This window comes from Panthera leo, chromosome B1 (assembly GCF_018350215.1).
Source record: "Panthera leo isolate Ple1 chromosome B1, P.leo_Ple1_pat1.1, whole genome shotgun sequence".
Taxonomy (NCBI): Eukaryota; Metazoa; Chordata; class Mammalia; order Carnivora; family Felidae; genus Panthera; species Panthera leo.
Window position 1 is genome coordinate 203,019,103 of NC_056682.1, and position 7,479 is coordinate 203,026,581.

Consider the following 7,479-nt stretch of genomic DNA (forward strand, 5'->3'; position numbering starts at 1 on the left):
AAGCAAAGGGCCTGGTACCCCAGCCCTAAAGCCCCCTCTCAGGGGGGTACTCCGGCATCTCTGGGAGATACTCTCCCTGCTTGGCCCAGCACCTCCCCTCACCCTGCCCCCAGTCTGTGACTCCACCCACCCACCCATCCACAACTGAATCTGGTTGTCAGGGCTGAACTTAGACCCCAGAGACTCTGAAATTCTACCCCTCCAGGCCCACAGAAGCACTGTGGAACTGGCTGGCCTCAGCCACCATTAGCATCCCACGTGGCACCTCACTCTTGGAACAGGGCTCCATGTGAAGGAGCCTCAGTGCCGGCTCGGCTGCGTTGGAGCTCCTGACACAGTGCTCATTACCTTGTGGCTGGACATACATGTTTTCTGGCAGTTCAGCAGACCAAGTGCCGACCCCTGCTGGGCCCTGGGGACCCCAAGGTGATGCAGGGAAATCCTCGCTCTTGCTTCTCTCTTGTGGGAAGGAGCAGAGAGACACATGAGCAGACATTGCTGTGTCATCCATGGAGTGGATGGCTTCCTGGAGTGGGTGGCTAGGGAGGGGGGGTAGACCTGGAACAGAGTGGGAAAAAGCCAGACATCCATGCCTCCAGCCCCTGCATGACAGCAGGACAGGATGGGCAGGGGCTGACTTCAGATGCCACACTCCAAGGTGGGTGACGACAGAGAGGCTCATTGCAGATGGTTTGGACAAACCAGGTGGTCCAGAGAAATATCTCCCAGGAATGCAAACTGCCTGTGTGTGCAGGAGATCTTAGCCGAATGGGGAAGAATGTGCAGCCCCAGCCTTGGAGAGAATCGAGAGCTCAGGTTGCTGCTGTCCTTCCTCGCCAGTCTAACTCTAGGCCCTGGGAAGGAAGGGAATGCTGGTTGGGACCCCAGTGCACCTCAAAGCAGCCTGTCAAGCTAGGGAGTACAGGAGGCACAGGCCAGAGGAGCCGGGCGCCCAGGGGTCTCCGTGGGAGCTGGCAGGGCCGGCGCTGGTGAGGAGGCAGCTCTGGCTTGCAGGGAGGGTGTGCAGGCAGGCCCGGCCCCGCAGGTGAGCAGAGGTGAGGCAATGAGCTCTGGCCGGCCAGAGGAGAAGAGTGGGGCAGTCCTCCCTAGAGCAGGACCACGTTAGAGGCACACCAGTGTCAAGTGAAGCACGCTCGTGGGATGATGGCCAAAGAGCAGGGCTAGTCCCTCTACCATACCCATCACTAGGGTAGCCACGGCTGTGCACTTGGTGGGCTGTGCCAGGGCCCAGAACAACTGGCGGCAGCTGCAGTCTGAGGGTGGTTAAGATTAAGATGAGCTGAGGGGCAAGATCTGCTGCTGGCCCAGAGGTCACCCCTCCCCCAAAGCCTTGGAGCTCTAAGCGGCTCACTCCCTGTCAACATCCGTACGAGCCCTGGCCATACCATGCCCAAAGTCACATCACCAGCCTCTGTGCTGACCACCAGGCTTCACACAGACTCATGATCCACGGCCCACTTGCCATGTCTTCCAGGGTATCTCCAAACATCTCAGGTTTAACACATTGGAAAGCAGGCACTTCATTTCCCCTGCCCTCCCCATGTCCAGCCTCGTTCTTCATGCCTCTCCTCCTCTTAACTCTATGCTTACTCTGTCCGTCTAGAATCCTGACCCTTCTCAGACCCTCACCATACCATCCTCTCTCATCTGGTCTCCTGCTCCTGTCCTTGCCTTACAGTATCCAATGTCACAACAGAGGGATTCGGTCACAATGTCAGTTAGATCATGTTACCTGTCCACTGTGGAATCTCCCAGAGCAAACACCTGGGTTCTCACTGAGGGCACATGTCTGCACAACACTTCTGTTCCCTCTCTGAGTTCCTCTCTCCCTACTTCCCACCCCGAGCGGCCCCACTGGCCTTCTTGCTGCTGGGGAAGGAGCTCTGTAGGGACATTCCTGCCCTAGGACCTTTCACTTGCTGTTCCCTCCTACATCAGTCTTCCCCCAGATTTATTACACACACACACACACACACATACATACATATCTTTTCTACCCCTTCCCTAAATCCCTATATATTTTTATTGGTTATGGTTGGACTCCTCTGGAATGTCATCTTACGAGGTCAGGACCATACTTGACTGCATCACTGCAGCCTCTCCAGGGTCTCAGTGCCTTCCTGGCACAGAGTAGATGCTCAAAAAATAGTTGTAGGATGAATAGACAAAGGCCTCAAGGGGCAGCTGCGAGGAAAGGGTGGGCTTAGGCAGAGCTGTGTCCAGAGGACCCAGAAGCATCAACCTTCTCACCCATCCCAACCCCAGGAGTGGCCCTTAGTCATACCAAGTACTGCCTCACCAGCCTGGCTATGGGGAGAAAGGAAAGGGGCTTGGAACACCTTGGTGGGCTTGCTCTAGGGCCGGGCCAAGGCCGTTGGCTGTACCACTGCCCCCTCTGGCAGTCTGCCTGCCCAATTGGAACAGCAGGGAACAAGTGCCCTTCCCACTGTCCCAGCCCCCTCTGGGGGAGGCCATTTGGAACCGCAGGAGCAGGGCCTCTGGCCACAGGGCCCAGCAGGTGACAGAGAGGGACTGATGCTGTAAGGCGGGAGGGGGTGCTGGCTGCTGGGCTCTGAGGTGCCTCTTCCAGGGGACTCACTAGCGGTACGTGCTCTGGCAAGGAGAACGGGCTGGGCGGGAGTGGTCAGCCTCAGCTCTAGGCCATTTCTGAACCTCGGGCCCAGCCTCCAGCATTCCCGCACTCCACTTTACCCTCCTTTGCTGGTGGCCAGGGGAGACCAGTAGAGCAGGAGCGGGGGGCCAGAGGGTGGACAGTGGAGGCAGTGGCTTACGGGATGCCTGAGTGCCGGGTGGAAATGGGGAGTCTCATCCAGACTCCAAGCCAGAACTCCTACAGCTGGTTTCCCCACTGCCCCCTAGCCCTCTTGCATCCTTCCTGGGAGAAGCAGCTCAGTACCGCTGCCCCAGGAGGCCTCTCGTGCACTGCATTCCTGCACAAGCCCACCTACAGCCCAGCCCCACCTACCGCTCTGGATAGCCCTGGCTGGAACTTCTAGCTAGCACCCCCACCAGGGAAGGGTCCCGGGGGCAGGGCCCTGTCAGTCAGTCTGCATCCCAGCACTGTCCAGCACTGGGCCCTGATCGGAAGCTGCCCCCGGTGGCAAACCCTGTCTGTGGGCTTCTGGGTGGGCTGCCCACTGTGATAGCCTGGAGGGCAGTGCCTGGATCCGGCTTTGCCTGCTGCCCCTCATGCCTGGTACCGGCCTGGCTTGAGTGTGTGGCTCAGCCTGGCTCCCTTCTCTGCCAGCCTGAGAGACGTGTAGGGTGATGTAGTCAGAGGAGCCTTTCTGGGGACGACAGAACCCGGCCGGCCCTGCTGTCCTGGGAGGACTCTCCCCACACAAGAAGGACCACTGAACTGTGGGGCTCCCTGCACACCCACCTCCCCTCCCCAAATGGGCTGCCCCCTGCCAGCAAAGCCCAGCAGCATCCCCTGAAGCCCAGGCCACTACTGTCTCTGCCCTCCCAGGGGTTTGTTTGGGTGAATTTTCCACAGAGAACAACAGTCAGGCCGGCCCCACTAGGAAGTTCTATTTTTAGACACCAACCCCCTCGGTAGAGGACGTGGAGCCCACGCACACACTCCTGTTTCTATTTTTACAACCAACCACCCTGCCCTCAGCCCCCACCCCCAGCCCAATTTGGAACTTGAAAGTGGCCCATTCTATTCTGGGTCCCACTTCCGGAGTTGGTGGTGTGGAGGAGGTGGGTGTTTGTACACATGGAGCCTTCTCTATCCTCCTCTGCAAACCCCCACTCCAAAGCTCCTGCAGCCTGCTGTCCACATGACCTCCAGAAGGCCCGGGGGCTGGCAGGGGAAGCCCATGGGGCTTGGGAAGGGGAAGCTGTGGTCCTCAGGATGGGAAGGCCTCCTGGCACCCCCAGGGGGCCCCACCTAGCACCCTGCCTGAGGTCAGGGGACAGGTGGCCCTCCCCAACAGCAGTGGGCACTGGGATGAGGTGGGAGTATGAAGCCTTCCTCCACCAGGGGTAAGAGGAATAAGGGGCAGCCTGGGAGGGCTCCTCCCAGGAAGGGAGACCTCCAAGAGGGCGTGGCTGTCCTCCAGGCCCCTGCCTCAGTAGGAGTGAATGAGGGAGTTGCCCCACCAGGCTCCCAGAACTTCCTGCCCAGCTGGGCCCCTCTGGGGCTCCGGGAGAGTCTCACCAGGCCTGCTGCCTCCTGCCAGGGGGCACCACTCCTCTCCCCCTTCTGAGTGGACTTGGCCCTCAGTCCCTGCTCTCATGGGCCTCCGAACCATGCTGGGCAGCTCCGAGGCCCGCAGCTGCTGGTTTGGGTACACCACCCCTCCAGATGTGCCACCCTCGGGCCAATCAATCAGTGGGACTCATGAATTGCACCTGACATTGTGATGCCCTCCTGTGCTCCCATCCCCACCCGGGCTGAGGGGGAGCCTCCTGGGCCCCAGACGCAGTGCTCAGCCTGTGCCCACCGCGGCAGCTTAGAATGGCTTAGGTCCAGGATGCCCTGCTTCTGAGCCCCCTGCCTTTCTTCCCAGCCTTCGACAGCGGTGGGACTGGGGAAAGATGAATATGGCCCACCTACAGTGAACTTCTGAGCAGTGCCCAGCCCAGAGCTGGCTGAGAGGAGGGGTGGGGCGGGGGGGGCAGGGTTGGAGGGGGGAAGCTGGGGGGAGGAAGGGCAGAGTCTGCTTGACAAGGACTCCAAAAGCAGATGCTTCCATCTCACAGGGAAACGGGTTAATTAGCATGTGAGGAAGGCCAGGAGGGGAGTGGGGCGGAGCTCACAGGAGTGGGGAGGTGTGGCTGAACCAGGCCCAGTCAGGGGGGCACCCGTGGCCTTCCCTGAGCACCTGCTCACATCCCTTCCTCCAGCTCATCCCACACCCACCACGGGATGGCAGGGAGCCCCATTTTCAGATGAGAAAACGGGGGCTCTCAGAAGTGTGAGACTTGCTCTCAGCAAGTCTGGCTTCAGAGCCTGTGTGTGGGCAGCTCCCACAGAGACACACAGAAATACAAGGTTGCTGGGGCGCCTGGGTGGCTCAGTCAGTTGAGCCTCCGACTTTGGCTCAGGTCAGGATCTCACGGTTTGTGAGTTGGAGCCCTGCTTTGGGCTTTGTGCTGACAGATTGGAGCCTGCTTCAGATTCTATGTCTCCCTCTCTCTGGCGCTCTCTTGCTCTCTCTCTCAAAAGTAAATAAACATTAAAAAATTAAAAAAAAATACAAGATTGCTTTTTTTTTCTTGTTTCATACTGGAAAAAATTAAGGGCAAAGTTGTGTCTGTTTATCTCCATGCATTCACAGATAGGGTTGGAATGCCTGGCTGACCATCAGAGAGAGAAAGAAAGCCTACCTCCCATCTTATGCCAAAATAAGTTTCACCCCAGATCAAAGATCTAAAATGTTTAAAAAAAGAAAAATACATTAAAAGGGCATGTAGGTGATTATACACTATGAGAGGAGGCAGGCTCTCCCCACACAAACCAAAGGTGAAAACAACTGTTTTTTTTAGTATAAAGGAAAGAACCAGCAGATAGGGCAACATAAAAGTGACTCCCTAAAGGTGAATGTTAAAAACACCATAAACAGAATTGAAAGGAACGGGACAAGTTGGGAAGGAATATGTGCAAAATGCATGCATTAACAAGGGGTGAGTATAAAAAGCTCCATCAGCTGGGCTGTTGGGCATCCAACTTCTGCTCAGGTCACGATCTCGAGGTTTGTTGAGTTCGAGCCCCGCGTCGAGCTCTGTGCTGACAGCTCAGAACCTGGAGCCTGCTTCAGATTCTGTGTCTCCCTCTCTCTCTGCCCCTCCCCCCACCTCAAAAATAAATAAGCATTAAAAAAAATTTTTTTAAGCATTTTTACGAGTTATTTACAAGTTTCTACCTCTTTAGTTGAAAATGGGAACTATATGTTACCACTAATACAACTTTAAACACATTCTAACTCACTAACAACTAAATAAATACAGATGAGAACAATGAGATGGCTTTTTAAAAAAAACTTCCTGAAGATAAAACTGTTATTTGGCACCGTAATATCTAAGGACAGGTAAAAGCAGCATTTGGTTACTACACACCCGTGTATATACTTATTACAAGGAGAATCTACCTTCACTCTTTCTGGGGCCGCACAAAAATGAGCCGGTTTTGAGGCACACGTTCACATCCTGCCAGTTCACCAACGAGACAAAATTGGGCACACAACTCATTTAGAGTGTGTGTTTTAAATTTAGTTTTGACTCATTACCAGAGTTTTACGTGCATGTAGTGTAGAGAGCTACGTAGTTTTACAAGTCTTCTTACAAAACACAGCCGTCCCCCCACCCCTCATTTTCCATGGCAAGTTTGAGCTCATTCTTTTGGTTTCACTTCCATATTCCCAAGTAACACACTTACGTTGCCACTTCCTGACCTCTGATATCACTACATCATCATTTTGTTCAGACCAATGGTCATGGTTGGTAGCATGATGCTGGTTGTAAACACCACTCACGTCTGAGCCATGTAATATGTGCTGACAACTTTTCCTTTCTTGATCTCTTCTTATTTGCCCTGAAGTTAATGTCATCTTTGTTTATGTTGTTTAATTTCTCACAACAAATTCAACTCTAAATTCTGTCAAATGTCCAGCTCTCCCCCAAGATCTCCTGGTGTGTGATGTATTCTATCAACTCAAAATACACCCTGCTTTCTCAGCTGAGGGACAGCCTTCACCCCGGCACCTGCCTGCCCCAGCACTGCGACATCCCTTCGTCCTTCTCTCTGCTGAGGATTTCCTGTGTTCTCCATTCCGTGACTTCCCCTTTCTTGATTTCCCCCCTCTGTTTCGTGGAGCACACCCTCAAGCAGCTTCCTGAGAAAGGGCTCTGGGGCCTACATTTTTTGAGGTCTTATCTTTCCGAAATGTGAAAACAAGTGTAAAGAAACCTCACTACAGTGGCCTGGGGATACTAGAAGGGAAGGCTGGCAGGGGGAGCTGGAACATTCGGTGTGGGCTACAGGAAGAATTGTCGACTGCAGATCTCTAACAGAAGCATCCTCAACAGTCCCAAATCATCAATGACAGGTTTCAACAGGGAAAGATGGACACTGCACCTTCTGTAAATCAACTATATTGCAACTCATCACCCTGAACCCTCGCTTTTCTCCAACAGACTTTTGTTGGAAACAGCCCCTCCCAACTTCCTCCTCCTTCTCCGTAAAATAATGTCCCCTCCTTTGTCTGTTGGACGCACCTATGATTTTGCTGTAGCTTGCTTGTCCTGAATAAACCCATTTTTGCTGGTAAAAAGAATCTTTAGTCTTTCTTCTACCCTCTCTCTTGATTAATAGTTTGGCTGAGTGTAAAATTCTGGCTTAGAAAGCATTTAACTTGAGAATTTTGAGAACTTTTATCCGGCTGCAAGTTTTGCTTTTGTGACGTCTGAAGTCATTCTGAGCCCTGTCAT